The following is a 17,685-nucleotide window of genomic DNA, read 5'->3' on the forward strand; positions in this document are numbered from 1 at the left end:
GACAATAGATTTAGTGGGTGTTTGCTATTAGTTTCACTTTCACACTGTTGAAGAGATGGAGGCGTACATAAGTGTCTGAGATGTTTTGACTCTGCAAAGGTCAGACCTAGCATTCAGATTTGGGCTTTCAGACACCAAGGAATCTATACTTTTTAATTGAAGAGCTGCATCACGGTAAAAGCTCCTTCTTGCCAAGACAGGACAGTGTGAGTTCAAAGACTTTAATGACAGGCTTTGACTATATAGAATAGAGACTCAAAATTTGCTGCAGGAACCACTGAAATAGTGGATAAATGTGTTTAAAGAAAAGACAAAAAAAGAAACTTTTGAGAACTGTATACTAAGTCCACCCTGTATCTCTATGATTCACTAAAATATATACTATATTTCTTTTCTCTGGTTATGTTTCATTAAACATTCAAATGGCGCACACACACACATATAGTCTTCACAGGTGGTGCTAGTGACAAAGAATCTGCCTGCCAACTCAGGAGATGCAGGAGATGCAGATTTGATTATTTGGTCAGTAAGATGCACTGGAGCAAGAAATGACAGCCCACTCCAGTACTCCTGCCGGGACAAGTCCATGGACAGAGCAGCCTGGTGGGCTACTGTCCATTGGGTTGCAAAGAGTCAAACACAACTGGGTGAGCACACACACACATGCATTCATTAATATATATTAAAATTATATGCAAATTACAAACTCAAAACCATTTTCTGCATAATTGCAAGCTGTTAAATTATCATTACACTTATCTGAAATTATATATGCATACCTGTATATCTATATCTATCTATCTATCATCTATCTATCTATCTATTTATATCACAGTTATCTATTGTGTACGTTAATCCTCATTTATAAATTGGCCTCTCAAGTACAGTATAGTTGGGACTAGAATTCAGGTTCTTTAGCAAGAGAGATGATATGCAAATACTTATGATTTATTATTACTCTTTTGTGTATTCAATACTTTAGAAGACTCCAAATTTTGTAGTGCTGTCCTTATTTAATTGACAAATAAGCTACAGAAAGCCCACACACAGTTCAAGTCCATCCTTTGACTACAAGGAATGTGTTCTTTTCAGAACTAGGCTGCATTGCCTAATGGTTCATCATATTATAAACTATACCTTACCCATTAATAACCAATTTACCCAAGTTTTGCCCAGTATAACTGCATAGGATCCTTGCTACTGGAAAATGATCTATGGTGTTTCAATTATTTGTGTATAATAATTTAGAATATATGATGGCCCTGATATTCTATTCTTGAGTTAGGCCTTTTTAAGATACTCTGAAAAAATATAACAAGATCTCATAGGATTAAAAATTAAAAAAAAAATAGTTCACTTAAAAATTAGTCTTCAGCGATCAGACCAGATGCCAGGCCATGTTAAATCAGTGACTCAGGTAAACTTAAGATGTAGTATTATTCTTCTCAATAAAGACAACTTGAAAAAAAAAATAAAGACAATTTTTTAAAATATATAAATATGGAGCAGCTTTATTAATTCATTCATTAATTTAAAATTATTTTTATTGAAGTATACTTGATTTCTGGAACAGTTTCATAATGTCAGAGCCTCCCTGTGGCTCAGCTGGTAAAGAATCTGCCTGCAATGCAAGAGACCTAGGTTCAATCCCTGGTTTAGGAGCATCCTCTGGAGAAGGGAAGGCTATCCACTTCAGAATTCTGGCCTGGAGAATTCCATGGACTGTATAGTCCATGGGTCCCCAAAGAGTTGGACAGTGAGAGTGACTCTCACTTTCACTTTTCACTGATAAATGGAAAGTTTAAAGATAAAACTGATCTTTGGGAGACTATCAAATAACTGTGAGAAATCTCTCTATATATTGAGGCTTCCCTGGTGGCTCAGACAGTAAAGCATCTGCTTGTAGTGTGGGATACCCGGGTTCGATCATTGGGTTGGGACGATCCCCTGGAGAAGGAAATGGCAACCCATTCCAGCACTCTTTGCTGGAAAATTCCATGGACTGAGGAGCCTGGTAGGCTACAGTAGATGGGGTCACAAAGAGTCAGACATGACTGAGCGACTTCACTTTCACTTCACTTTATAATGTTATATTTTTCTGAGATACTAGCAAATTAGGGAAAGAAGTACAATGTGCATCTTTGCTCTTCATATGGGATATGATTAATGGAACTGGAGAATCCTGAACCAGGGATTTTAAAGTGATGGAAAGGTGAAACCTTTGTCCTATAACTAGTTACATATCCAGGTAATGGTTTGTTATGCAATTATTCATTTGAGAAATAAAAAAGATTGGTATAAATTCCCATGGAACAAAGAATTTTTTTTAATATAATTTCATTTGAAAATGAGAGAATTGGCAAAAATTTCTAATGGACACTTTTATATCTGAAATCTCATTCTAAGTGAAAACCTTTAGAAAATTTTATTACACAATGAACAGACATGTAGAAATCCAGTATTAAGAATAGGCATTTTGGTAGCTTAAGAGAAAAAAATCAAACTGTGAAGAAAATTCTGTTTTTATTCATTCAAGTCACTTTCTTAATTTCATGAACATAGAAGCCTGGTTTCTATTCATGATGACTTTTTTCAGGGCATCTTTCACCTCCTTATTCCTAAGGCTGTAGATTAAAGGGTTCAACATGGGAATGATCACTGTATAGAAGACAGAGGCCATCTTATCTGTGTCAAGGGAATGATTAGAACTTGGCTGTAAGTACATAAAGATGAGGGTCCCATAGAATATGGTGACTGCCAGCATGTGGGAGCCACAAGTGGAAAAAGCCTTGCATCCGCCTTCAGTGGAGCACATCTTTAGGATGGCAGAAATAATGTACATGTAGGAGACAAAGACAACCAGAAGGAAGGAAATGAACATGAGACCAGCACAGGCAAAAATCCATAGCTGCTTGGAGTGAGTGTCTGAGCAAGTGAGACTGAGAAGAGGCGTGTCATCACAATAGAAATGATTGATGACTTTGGAATGGCAGTAGGAGAGGCAAAAGGTGAGGATGATGTGAAATAGGGCAACCAGGAAGCAATAGCTATGGGGCCAGCCACAAGCTGAATGCTGATGCCTGGGGACATTACAACCATATGGAGGAGAGGGTTACAGATGGCCACATACTGTCATAGGCCATGGAAGCCAGTAGCAAACACTCGGCAGTCATAAAGGCCAGTCATGGGCCATGTGAAGCCCAGCTGGGCAGCACATCCATTGAAAGAGATAACATTTTGTTTGTACAAGAAATTCCCCAGCATTTTAGATGTAATGACAGAAGATTAACAGAAATCAGCAAAAGCAAGTTACTAAGAAAGAAGTACATTGGTGCGTTGAGTCTTGAATCTGTTCTGATGACTAGGATCAGACCCAGGTTGCCTGCTACTGTGAAGAGGTAGATGGATAAGAACAGGACAAAGAGGGGCATCTTCAACTCCTGACGGTCTGTGAGGCCCACAAGAACAAATTCTGTCACCTGGGTGCAATTTATCTGGATCATGTTTCTTCAGTATGCCTGGATGAAGAGAGGATAATGAAATCCAACTTAATTAAATTCAAGTCTTATTATTCTTTAAAGCAATTAGTATTATCAACATGAAAATGCTAACAGTAAAAGTGCTAGCACCCTTGAGTCTGGCAATGGGACATACAGTAAGTGATGTTTTATAAGCCAGGCATATTTCTCTCTCCCAAATCAAATGCATTTTATGAAATTAATAGCTGTAGATAGGATTCAGTCTACATTGACTCTTTGCTCAAAGCTCTTATGTTATTTAAAATTTAACACTATTTTTTTTCAAAACATTAAAGCTATTGCTTTTATTAAAAATATTCTAACATTAATAATATAAAAGAAAATGAATCCCCTGCAGTGATATCACTCTGGCAGACTTGCATATATGATACAAACTCCACATTCTGCAGTGCTGACAGAGCAATGAGCACCATGCTCTAGCTATCTATTCTATACTCATCCTTATTGCAGGGAGGCCACCGTGGATAGCTCCATAATCTTCACAAATGTGTTTATAATGCAAAGGCTGAAAATGGGCAACTTTATGAAAGACTGTAGCCCACCTCATGGGTTGTTATTTTTTTAATATAATATAGATATTTTATTTATTTTGGCTGCACTGGTCTTCCTCAATTTACACAGGCTTTCTCTATTTGCAGTGACCAAGACTACTCCTCTGTGTGGTGCCCAGGCTTCTCATTTTTCTGGCTTTCCTTGTTGCAGACACAGGCTAAGTAGTTGTGTCACATGGGCTTAGTTGTCCCATGGCATGTGGGATCCTCTTGGACCAGGTATCAAACCCATGTCCCCTGCATTGGCAGGTGGATTCTTAACCACTGAAAAATGAGAGAAGCCCTACTTTGCTTCTTATATGCCCATTTTATATACAGGGAAGAGACCTTGAGAGACAAAGCAACTGAAGTAAGCTGACAGCCAGTCTGTAGCACAGGGGGTTTCAAACTTGTGTTTTTCTGATGCAGGAGCTCACCACCATTAGATAACTAACAAGGACCTACATTATAATGCAGGGTAGTCTACCCAACACTCCAAAGTGGCCTATATGGAAAAGAATCTACAAAAGATTGAATATATGTATAACAGCAGAAATCAATATTGTAAACCAATAAAAATTATACTCCAATAAAAATTAAAGAGTAAATACAAAATTTCTATTTAATTTCACTTATTCTGTTATATGTATGAGAAAAAAATGTACAATGGAGTCTCAGTAATGAACAGTTGATTTTCTAATAAGAGATAACTGTTGAAAAATATTATTTCATTGAGATTTATGCCAAGCATGGCACAGCAGAGAGAACCCTGAACGAAATTGGGATATCTTTATTTGAATGCTCTGTCACCCTCAAAATACATTAATTTTAGCATTTCAAAAATTCAATTTGTTCCTCATTTTCCTTATTTGAAGTGGTGCCTATTTTATCAACATCAAAAATATTTTTTAAGTGTGCATGCATGGATGTTTCTACAACTTTCTATGGGAAGAAGATAATTTTTATGGTATTGATCATTACATGAAACCTTCAGAGTGTTTAAAAGCCTAGTTAGTGGTCCCACAAATAGATGAATTCCACTTTGAAATAGTTAAGCAAGTATTTGATTGGAAGTTTGGTTTACTGTTTCCAAGACAGCAGCTAAGACTTCACTGTTTAGAAGTTAGAAGTGCTTCAGTATGCCGTTGTATTTTATCTTAAAGGTAGCACATGCATATATTTGGCAATATATTTGAAATTATATATTTTATGATCTATCTCATGATTGTTTATATTCATATTCCACTCATATCTCTTATGCTGCAGTCAACACACAAAATAATTATTTTTCAACCCTCAATTACAGTATGCCTTTCCATTTTTCCCTACTTCCTATGTGTTTTATCCTATGCTTATCTCTACCAGGTGAATGGCAACTAAACAGTTGGAAGAAAAATTCCTATTTATTCTTCAAAGCCTATCAAAACTCAACCTTTCCTCAAAAGAGACTTCTTTAAATTCCAGTTCCTCTGTTACTTACCAGTTTTCATTTTTGTGTTTGGAAACATTTTATACATCATTTACTTACATATCATTTATGATTTCCATCTGTTTCCATATTTCTTCTTTTGATAGATTATCAACTTGATGGGTGGGAGACATGAATTTTTAATTCATTTCTTAATACAGCCCCTTCTACATGTCTGGTGATAATGAATTAAATATTAATTTTTGAAATACTATTTCAATTTATGCCCCCATTCATAATTTATACCTTTACTCATATCAAATATATTAAGGGTCACAATGATGATTTAATTTTAATGTGCTCATCTCTCATTCTGGGTAAAATGACTAGATTTGCTAAAATGGAAAAGAGACTTTTGACATAGTTTACAATCTAATCAGTTAAGTGCCTAACTTGTCTAAATGTTTGAATAGATTCTATCTCAGAGATTTCAATTTTTTTTTCATTCCAAACTACCAATGTCTAAATGACTGAAATAAGATTAGAGGGAATATTATTTTCTCTTGTTTCCAAAATGTCATCCAAAACATTTTATTCTAAAATATATTATTCTATTATAATTCATTTTAAAACTGTTCATTTGTACCCCAATTTTTAAATATACTCTTCTAAATTATACCTGGGCAGATTGTGTTCCTATTTCTTCTCCAAACAAGTCTAGGCAGCAGCAAACTGAAAGGTTTTGTCATTGACATATCCCAAGGGATCTTTCTTAGAGTATGACACAAGTAAAATAATCAGAAAGCTTACAGCCTACACCCCAAAGGGATCCCAAGGCAGGCTGCAGTTTAATTAGCATTATTATTCATTTTGAAGAACTTCAGGTCTACAGTTATGTAAGGTTTTGCTATATTATTATTATTGCTGTAAGGTTTTCTAGTTTTTGAATTGCTCTTATTTATTTGTTGGTTTAATTGTTATGTGGTTGTTATTGTTCAACAAAAGGATTTAAATCTACCCTTGGAAGAAAGATAAAAAATTACCTTGTGAACTCTCTAACTACATCTCTTTCAAAGAAACAAATATATAGCTCCCCCAAGAATCTATTTCTGAGCATCACTGTCCTATTCTTTGAAATGGTCATGAAGAGTTCATTTCCTCTTTAGGTTGTCTCTGTCCATCATTACTTGATTTCCTTGGTGACCTAGTCTAAAGAGCACTCTCCCAGAGAGCTTTCTTAGCTCTTCTGTGTCTACAACAAGGGTGTACAGATAGAAGACGGTTTTAAAATTTACTTTGGAAACACTGTGTCTGCTATAAACTGAATTGTATCCTCCCCAAATTCATAGGTTGAGGCCCCAAACCCAGTGAGATGATATTTGTGGATGGTCCTTAGAGAGGTAGCATTAGATGCAATACTGAGAATGGAACCATAATGATAGAACCAGTGGCTTTATAAGGAGAGACACTAGCTTGCTCTCTCCCTCCCTTTACATATAAACACACACAAACATCACATTCTCTCATTCACACACATACACACACAGAGGAGGCCATGTGAGCACAGTTAGATAGCAGCCACACACAATCCAGGAAGAGAGTCCCTACAAAGAACCAAATTTTTCAGGACCTTGATCTTTGACTTACCAGTCTCCAAAATTATGAGAAAATAACTTTCTATTATTAAAAATCCACTGATTTTTATAGTATTTTGATATGATAGCTTGAATGGACAAAGACATTATGTTTATGGAAATAATACTTCTCTATACTGGAAAAGTTTTTGTTGGGTTGGTGGAAAAGGGTGATGAGGGAGAAAGGAATTATGGAATTATCTTTATTTTTCCAATATAGTGCAATTTCTGTTGCCTTCTCAGTAATTTACAATGTCCAGCATTTAACTGAGGATGCACCAGATACTTTAATTATATCTTCCAGAGGTTTTGAATAGATAGGAGGTGAAAAACAAAACTTCAGTTACATAGTGAAACTAAAAAATGTAAATGAGAGGATCAGTAAGACATTTAACAAAAACCATAATGTCCAAAGCAAGGAAAAGTTTGCATCCCTAAAGATTCTGGATTAATGATGGATGATCAGATTATCTTGCATATGGTTTGTGAGGACACAGTGAGGGATTAGTCTGCTTTGTATAGTGCTTTTGAATATAAAATTTACCATGTAGTTTTCTATGAAATAAATTTCCAGCAATAACTATGGGCTTTAATATAATGGCTGCAGAGGAATGGAAGTGTTAGTATCTAACACTCTTTGTACACGATGCATTAACATATGTCATTCAGTGAACAGGAAAAGCAGCAAAGTCTTGCATTTCACAGCTTGACATGATCATGATTTGTCAGCATCACTCAGGATTATATGAATTAGCATGAATTATGCTTAGCAAATTACATAATTATTCTGAAACTATCCATACTTAATTTTACTTTAAATGACAAACATAATACAGTTGAAAAAATGTTCTGGTTTCATTTACACTTTACTGTAAAACGGCTAGACTTCTACTTGGTATAGGAATGTTGGAAAATTAACTAAGTAGAAATCTTCTGTGTAAATCCCTGCATATGAATACCTTAGATTGAATTCAAATGACAATAAAGAGGCGTTATTAACCACAGCTTGTTAGGACTGGGTTTTCATAATGCCACTTCAACATTAGTTTTTTTTTTTTTCCTCTCCCTAAACATTTTTTTCTGTTTTTTTTTTTTTTTGCTTGTTTGTTTGGTTTTTTTTATTAGTTGGAGGCTAATTACTTTACAATACTTTAGTGGGTTTTGTCATACATTGACATGAATCAGCCATGGATTTACATGTGTTCCCCATCCCGATCCCCTCTCCTACCTCCCTCTCCACCCGATCCCTCTGGGTCTTCCCAGTGCACCAGGTTTAGAAAGATGGCAAATGATAACCCTATATGCAAAACAGAAAAAGAGACACAGATGTATAAACAGACTTTTGGACTCTGTGCGAGAAGGTGAGGGTGGGATGTTTCAAGAGAACAGCATGGAAACATGTATATTATCTAGGGTGAAAGAGATCACCAGCCCAGGTTGGATGCATGAGACAAGTGCTCAACATTAGTTTTATATATACATCATCAAAGACTCTTCCCAGGGGAAGGTTTATCTTTCTATTTATTTTTATTTTTATTTATTTTTTTTCCATTTATTTTTATTAGTTGGAGGCTAATTACTTTGCAATATTGTAGTGGTTTTTGTCATACATTGACATGAATTAGCCATGGATTTACATGTATTCCCCATCCAGATTCCCCTCTCCCACCTCCCTCTCCACCCGATCCCTCTGGGTCTTCCCAGTGCACCAGGTCCAAGCACTTGTCTCCTGCATCCAACATGGGCTGGTGATCTGTTTCACCTCACCCTAGATAATATACATGTTTCAATGCTATTCTCTTGAAACATCCCACCCTCACCTTCCCCACAGAGTCCAAAAGTCTGTTTTATACATCTGTGTCTCTTTTTCTGTTTTGCATATAGGGTTATCATTACCATCTTTCTAAATTCCATATATATGTGTTAGTATACTTTAATGGTCTTTATCTTTCTGGCTTACTTCACTCTGTATAATGGGCTCCAGCTTCATCCATCTCATTAGAACTGAATCAAATGAATTCTTTTTAATGGCTGAGTAATATTCCATGGTGTATATGTACCACAGCTTCCTTATCCATTCATCTGCTGATGGGCATCTAGGTTGCTTCCATGTCCTGGCTATGATAAACAGTGCTGCGATGAGCATTGGGGTGCACATGTCTCTTTCAGATCTGGTTTCCTTGGTGTGTATGTCCAGAAGTGGGACTGCTGGGTCATATGGCAGTTCTATTTCGAGCTTTTTAAGAAACCTCCACACAGTTTTCCATAGCGGCTGTACTAGTTTGCATTCCCACCAACAGTGTAAGAGGGTTCTCTTTTCTCCACACCCTCTCCAGCATTTATTGCTTGTAGACTTTTGGATAGCAGCCATTCTGACTGGCGTGTAATGGTACCTCATTGTGGTTTTGAATTGCATTTCTCTGATAATGAGTGATTATCTTTCTATTTCTTAAACGTTAGGAGAAAGAGTTCAATTTCGCTGATCAAAGTTTTGGGTAGGGGACAGTATTTCACTAGGAGATACATTAAGGGAATTTTTAAGGTGAAGGAACTGTTTTGCATGTTACCTAGAGGGTTGTTACTTGACTCTATAGAATTATCATAAATTCATAGAACTGTATATTACAAAGATTAAATGATATATATAAATTTATAAAAAGTTAATGAGATTTTCAGCCAATGCCAGAAAGAAATGAACACAAATGTATTTGGCTGTATTATGAATGTATGGCATAATCACACTCAAGACGGGGGATTTATTGTCATGAGTAACTATGGGAAATAGCACTTTGATTAGACACTGTAAAATTACAGATAAAAGAAACTGAATATAAACTTTGTATTCTGGTTTATACATTTTTTTCTCATGGTGATTCAAGTTAATTCTGAAAGTACTATACATGTATATTGGAGTTGAACAAGTAATTAACTGGCTTTTGAATAGTATAATCACATGTCTCACTGTTGGAGAGATACTTGACAAATAAGATTGCAAATGAGACAAGCATGCAGTTCAGGCAAGAGCTTTACAGATAAACATGAAATTTAGAAAGTGCTTCTGGCAACTGTTCCCTGGAAAATAGTCCTCAGGAATAGGATTTTCACTTGTATAGAGACAGTTTGGGAGATTTGTGATTTTTTTTTTTTTTTTTTTTTTTTTCGCTCCCCAGATCTTCATTTGAAAGCCCAGGAGAACCTGAAAAAATATTTCATGCCATCTCCCTGATAAAGTACCAGTGGGACTCATTTATCTCACATTGCTTTCTGAGTTATCACAAGAGACTGATCTGTGAGAACTTGGGAATTGAGCCTCTATAAATAAAGCAAATGTGTCACTATAATTATTTAGAAACTTCTTTGTGGAATAGATTATGACAAAAATTATGACAAATGATTATCATGGAAACATTGAATCCCCAAACACATCAGATAAAGTTAACCTCATTTCAATAACACATTTAAAATCAGACCCACACAGCAATTTTCACAATTTCCTGTTTTCCCTTTCCCTAACAGGATTATTAAAGAAAAGTTATACTTAACAGTTTGAAAGTCACAGCTGTTTTCCAAGCAGTGTTGCTCACTTAGATCTCAAAGTTTTCAAGAGATAAGATCTCTTGGATATTCCCTGGTGCCCAGTGTTTAGAGCTCTGACTTCTCACTGCTGAGCACCTGGGTTCAATCCTTGTTCAGGAAACTAAAATCTCACAAGCCATGTGGCCAAAAACCAACTAACAAGGAAAAATTAAAAAAATAATAATAATAAGTAAAATTTATTTTTCAATTTGAGATTTTGCAATTTTCAATCTGGTAAAAGCCCTGATAGAATTTACATCTTCATGAATGATACAAAGTTTAAGAAAATTTACAATTGGAAGAACAACTGGACATTAATATTGTAAAGATTGGAGAAGATTTAGGAACAGGTCAGAATTAGCACTGGTGAGGGAGATTTCCCTGTCAAATAGAATTTCTATGATGCTTATAAAAAAATCAAAAATCAGAGAACTACCAAGGAACATGGGGTCATAGATCAGATTTAGTCACGGCTTTCAGAGAGGGCTATGAAAGTAACTTGCTCTTGTGGCAATGACTCAGGTTGTTTCTGAGTGACCTGAAGGAAGATCTCTGGAAAATGTGTTAAGAGGAACAGTTGGTAGAGCTTTGGTTTTACCACCCCATTCTAACAGAATAATTTTAGTTATTATTGTTATATTATACTATTATAATATATTGTTATATTATTGTAATTTTATTGTTGTTGTTGTTTATGATTCCGTGGTGTTGGAGAAGACTCTGGAGAGTCCCTTGGACTGTAAGGAGATCCAACAAGTCAATCCTAAAAGAAATCAGTCCTGAATATTCACTGGAAGGACTGATGCTGAAGTTGAAACTCCAGTACTTTGACAACTTCATGTGAAGAGTTGACTCATTGGAAAAGACCCTGATGCTGGGAAAGATTGAAGGCAGGAGGAGAAGGGGATGACAGAGGATGAGATGGTTGGATGGCATCACTGACTCAATGGACATGAGTTTGAGTAAACTCTGGGAGTTGGTGATGGACAGGGAGGCCTGGCGTGCTGCAGTCCATGGGGTCGCAAAGAGTTGGACACGACTGAGTGACTGAACTGAACTGATTTTTACTGGGGCTTCCCAGGTGGTGCTAGTGTTAAAGAACCCATCTGCCAATGCAGGAAATGTAAAGATGAGGTTTTGATCTCTGGGTGTGAAAGATCGCTTGGAGGAGGGCATGGCAACCCACTCTGGTGTTCTTGCCTGGAGAATCTCAAGGACAGAGGAACCTGGTGGGCTACAGTCTAAGGGGTCGCCAAAAACCAGACACAACTTAGCACCCACGCACACATTGATATTATTATTATTATTAGCATAAAACTCTGACCAAAATAATTCTATTAAAAAAATGTATCTAACACAACCCCATCATTTACCAATGAGAAAGCTCACATTTTAAAGGGGAAATAAATTTAGTGATTCTAACAGAAGTCAAATCCATGCCTCCTGACATCCATATCCATTCAGTTGTCTTTCTTTTTCCAGAAGAAAGAAAATGAAGTTGCTCAGTCATGTCTGACTCTTTGAGAACCCATGAACTATAGCCTGCTAAGTAAGCTCCTCTATCCATGGGATTCTCCAGAAAAGAGTACTGTAGTGGGTGGCCATTTCCTACTCCAGGGCATCTTCCTGATCCAGGGAGCAAAATTGTGTCTCCTGCATTGCAGAAAAACTCTTTACCATCTGAGCTATCAGAGAAGGCTCAGAAGTAAAAGGACCCAGAATTTCAAGGCTAAGAGCAAACTAGGTTTGACAACATAACCTAAATAATTCTTCAGACTTTTACTTTTTGAAAGTTTTATTTTTAAACTTCTGAGCCCTTTTTGTGGTAAGAAGAGGTGCTAGAAGTACTTCATATTAAGCTGGCTGAGAAAAGTTGATGAATGTTAAACAATATTAATATTTCAACATATATTTATTATCAAGAGGACATTGCTTTCTGTAAAATTACACAAATAATACATTGTAAAAATTATAATACCATCTTAATTTGGGTTCCCCCAAAATGAGATACTGAGTCAATGATTGATGTAAATGTGATTTATTAAGATTTTTTTCCCCCAAGAGTAGCTATTGGATTGAATGGGAAGTGGCACCTTGTAAGAAAGTAAGCCAAACAAGGATATAGTATCAAAGTTCCATGATAGACATTTTGGTTAGATTCCATGGAAGTTTTCTGGAGAGAGGTAGCTCAAGTTGCTCTTTGTGGACAAAGGAGCTTGAATATATACAGCTAAGCCTTGAACAACCTGTAACCCATAAATCGGTGGATTAACCTGTGTGTAACTTGAAATTGGCCTTCTGTATAAATGATCCCCCTCTTCATTAGATTAAAACAATCACAGACCTTGTAGTATTGTAATATTTACTAATGGAAAATTATTCATCTGTAGGTAGAACTGTGAAGTTCAAACCTGCATTGTCCAAGGGCCACCTGTATACTCCTGTGCTCATATCAATCATTGCTAAGGGCTATTCCCTGTGGGATGTAAATTTCCAGTTGCTTCTGTCTTACCTTGCCCACAGACATAACAGCTTCAGGAAACCTGATGCAGTTCTCCAATAAAGAAATGTAGGCAGTTATTCTTAAGAGACAAAAGCCACCAGAAGCTGAATACAGATATGGTAAAGAGATTATTTGATGCAATGGCTATCAAAGTGGAGTCCTGGACAAGCAACATCAAGACAACTTGGTATTGATTTGCAAACATGAGAGTTTCCCGGGTGAAATCTGAAACTAGACAAGCATACATGGAGGGCGGGGTGAATCAAAAGAAAGAAGCAGATCATCCCATATTGGTCAGTGGCAATTTTATGTTTTTTATGTATTTATTTATTTAATTAGTTGGAGGCTAATTACTTCACAACATTGAAGTGTGTTTTGTCATACATTGACATGAATCAGCCATGGAGTTACATGTATAAATAGCAAGGGAATATGCCTATGAGTCTTGGCTTGGGTGGCTATAAAATAAGTAAATCTCCACAAAGGCCCCCTGGACTCTTAAAAGTTCATATAAAAGACTTATGGGTTCACTCACGCATACCATCCAGCTGGTTTCAGCACCTTAGGCTCTCCAGGCTGCATCCTTGACAATGGCTCCTACTGTGGAAGCAATAGGCAGAAAAACTGCTCTCCAAAGTCATGGAGGCAGGGATTGATAGTGAGGACCCTCTAAGTGTCCAGGTCCAGTTCAAGAATCAACCAAAGGTCACATCCTCTCAGTGACCTCATTCAACACTTGGGAACTGTAAGTAACTATTGAAAGTGCATTTTTTTAGCTCTGCATCAGACCTACTGAATCATAAAATGTAAGTTTGTCTCAGCAATACACGTTCTAACAAGCCCTCCAGATGTCATTAAGCATAAAGGTATTACTTATACCAATCAAAAGGCATATATATTCAATAACTTAAAAAAGGGAAAATCCAACTATTGGCTGTCTAAAAGAGACACAACTTTCACTCAGTTTTTGCCCCTGCCAATGCAGGGGACATGGGTCAACCGCTGGTCCAGGAAGATTCCATATGCCTCAAGGCAACTAAATCTGTGTAGTACATACTGACCCTGCATGCTAGAGCAGAAGTCTGTAACAAGAGAACCCACCACAGTGAGAGGTCTGTACACTGTAACTAGAGAGTAGCTCCCCACAACTGGTAAAAATCAGCTTGCAGCAATGAAGACCCAGTGCAGCCAAAAATAAAATAATAAATAAATATCTTAAGGTAAAATAATAGAAAATTATTCCATTCAAACAGTAACCATAAGAGAGCTGAAATTTTATATTAAAGCCATAGAAAAATAGGACCTTAATAAAAGAAGTGCTGCAGTAAGCAAACAGGGGCTTTTAATAATAATAATTGTTATTATTAAACACAGTAAATTTAACAATTATAAATTCATGAACAACTGACACAGTCACCCCAAGATTTATGAAATATACAGTGACAGATGTGAAAGGAAAAGCATAATTCAACTGAGGATTTAATGACAATAGTTGATGAAAAAATAAATAAAGGGAAAATCAGCAAGTCTATAGGAGACTTTTCAAGTAGCTAGTGGTAAAGAAGTTGTCTGTTAAGGCAGGAAACACAGGAGGAGGAAACGGCAATGTGCTCCAGTATCCTTGCCTGGAAAATTTCATGAACAGAGGAGCCTGAAGGGCTACAGTCCATGTGGCCATAGACAGTTGGACACTACTGAGTGGCCGAACACGTAGGAGGCTTTAGTAACACCATCCATCAGTCTGACTAGGATGAAATCTACAATCCTTTGGAAACAATTGTTGAGGGCAGGCTTTCTCAACCGTGAAACTAAGCATTTTGGACTGGACTATTTTTTTGTTTGTGACGAACTTTTCATGTACACTACAGTTTATGTAGCAGCATCCACACCCTTGAAGAAGGATATGGCAATCCAGTCCAGTATTCTTGCCTGAAAAATTCCATGGCCAGAGAAGCCCAGCAGGGCATTCATGGGGTCCATGGGGTCGCAAAGAGTTGGACAGGACTGAGCGACTAACACATCTACGCCCTTGACTGTCTACATAGCAATGCTACTCATTTACACCACCTTGTCATGGTGAAAATCTGTGTTGTCATCACAGTAGAAATGGATGATGGTATTCGAGTAGCAATAGGAGAGATGAAAAGTGAAGTTGGTATGAAACAGCGCCATCAAAAAGTCATAGCTGTAGGGGACAACTACGAGCTGAATACAGATTCCTTGGGACATTGAGGCCATATAGAGGAGAGGGTTACAAATGGCTATGTATGGGTCGTAGATCATGGAAGCCAGCAGCAAGCACTCAGATACCATGAAGGTGAGGAAACAGCCTAACTGGGCAGCACATGAGTTGAAAGATAACATTTTGTTTGTACAAGAAATTTCCAAGAATTTTGGGTGTAATGACAGAAGCATAACAGAAATCAATGAAGGCCAGTTTACTAAGGAAGAAGTACATTGGAGTGTGGAGTCTTGAATCTGTTCTGATAACTAGGATCAAACCCGGGTTGCCTGCTACTGTGAAGAGGTAGATGGATAACAGGGCAAAGAGGGGCATCTTCAACTCCTCTTGATCTGTGAGGCCCACAATAATAAACTCCTTAACCTGAGTGCAGTTGATCTGTGCCATATCTCTTCCAGACATCTGCATGAGTAGGTAGAAAAAAAAAGAGTTAAATTCAAGTTGCCATTATATAAGTGGTATTTTTATGTTTTGATACCTTGTAAGGAGATTTAATGCTAACATATAGTTAGCATACAGTGATTCTGGGAATGTGATGGAGAGTAGAAACTGATAAATGTGGGAAAGGCACAGCTCTCTTCTCCCGGATTCATTGTTCATACAAAGAAGGAAGGTGTGGAACAGTCTGGTTTCTGTTAAAAGTTCCTGAACATTAAGCTATCTGAACTTTAATTTGACTTATTAAAATATTCAGCCATTCTTTAATGTCTTTGGTGAATTCATCACAGTATTGCTTCTGCTTTATGTTTATTTATTTATTTATTTTTTGGCCTCGAGTCAAGTAGCATCTTACCTAACTAATCTGTTCTATTTTATTTTATCCAGTTATTGCTCAGACTCTCAGTCATGTCCAAATCTTTGTGATCCAGTGGACTGTAGGTAGCCTGCCAGTCTCCTCTATCCATGTGATCCTCCCAGTGAGAACACTGGAGGGGATTGCTATCTCCTCCTCCAGGGGATCTTCCCAACCAAGGGACAGAACCTGCTTCTCTTGAGTCTCCTGCAATGGCAGGTACTAGTGCCATCTGGGAACCCATACCCCCGCACTGAAAGGCAAAGTATTAACCACTGGAAATATATAGCCATTGCTTTTTTATTGAGAAACTGTTGGCATTAATAGCATATAGGAAATATTCTGCAGTGGCACTTGTCTTTGATGTATCTGTCACTGTACCTGTGCAGACAGAACACATTATTCCAAGGCTGGCAGAAACATAGTTCTGCATTATGTTTTTCTTAAATAATTTATCACTAAAAGGTCACTGTCAATTACAGACTATCTTTGTAGTTATGTTAATAATGCCAGTACTGAAAATAGGTAAGTATGGAAGCTACAATGAAGAGTTTATTTACTTCATTTGTTTTACCAAAACTTTAAACCTAAAATCATATCATTATGCTCACTCTTCATATGAGTAAGAGGAGATCAAAACAAGCATCCCAAACAAAATCAGCAAGCTGATCTGAATATGATTAGCTGTGTTTCAAATTTGTGTGTTTCTGACTTGAGTCCACACATTATTATGCTATCACTATAGTATATCTTATTACTTCTATTGTAAGAAGCAAATTATTTCCAAAATTTTTGCTATAATATTGTGCAGGAATTTATGTGATCAAAAGAAATTAAAATAATTTGCATTTTAAAAAGCAAATGCAATTTATGAGTAAATAAAAAAGAAGAAAGAAAGAGGAAAAGAGACAAAATAATGTTTTTATTCATAAAACTGCCCCGACCAAACCACTTCTCTAGACTACTAGCTTTCAGACTCAAACTTTTTGACTACAAACTACAGAAATAAATACTTTTTACATGATGGTGTAGAGGTAATAAATACATCTAGAATAATACTCTGATTGCCTGGCATTGCTTACCTTGCATAGACCTCTGTGTTGTACTGTAATCTGTTCTGTTTTATTTTGTCCAAATTATACTGGCCAAGATTCTAAAAATTTAGTTCATTATATAGAGGCCATTACAAGCACAATATCAAAAACTATAATCTAGCCCATCCCCCACCATCACGATTTTCACAAACACAGATAAGAACTTATTGATAAGCAACTCTAGGCTACACCTCCCACTCTGATCTATAGCCAAGACTGTGCACATACTATCCTTAACATTTGTCTTGATTATGTCTAAATGCTGCTTCTTTAGGAGCCTATTTCATTTCACTCATTCCCTCATTCAAGAATATATGTTGAGAATTATTAATTTCCAATACTACTTAGAGTCTGAAAGAAAAGACA

The 17,685-nt window shown here is 36.7% G+C and overlaps 2 pseudogenes; both read right to left on the reverse strand.

The window, feature by feature from the left end:
- Positions 1–2,536: 2,536 nt before the first annotated feature.
- On the reverse strand, positions 2,537–3,503 carry LOC110149739 (olfactory receptor 8U9-like; annotated as a pseudogene).
- Positions 3,504–15,248: 11,745 nt separating this feature from the next.
- Positions 15,249–15,819, reverse strand: LOC110149737 (olfactory receptor 8U9-like; annotated as a pseudogene).
- Between the last annotated feature and the right edge of the window lie 1,866 nt (positions 15,820–17,685).

This window comes from Odocoileus virginianus, unplaced genomic scaffold (genome assembly GCF_023699985.2).
Source record: "Odocoileus virginianus isolate 20LAN1187 ecotype Illinois unplaced genomic scaffold, Ovbor_1.2 Unplaced_Contig_48, whole genome shotgun sequence".
Lineage (NCBI taxonomy): Eukaryota > Metazoa > Chordata > Mammalia > Artiodactyla > Cervidae > Odocoileus > Odocoileus virginianus.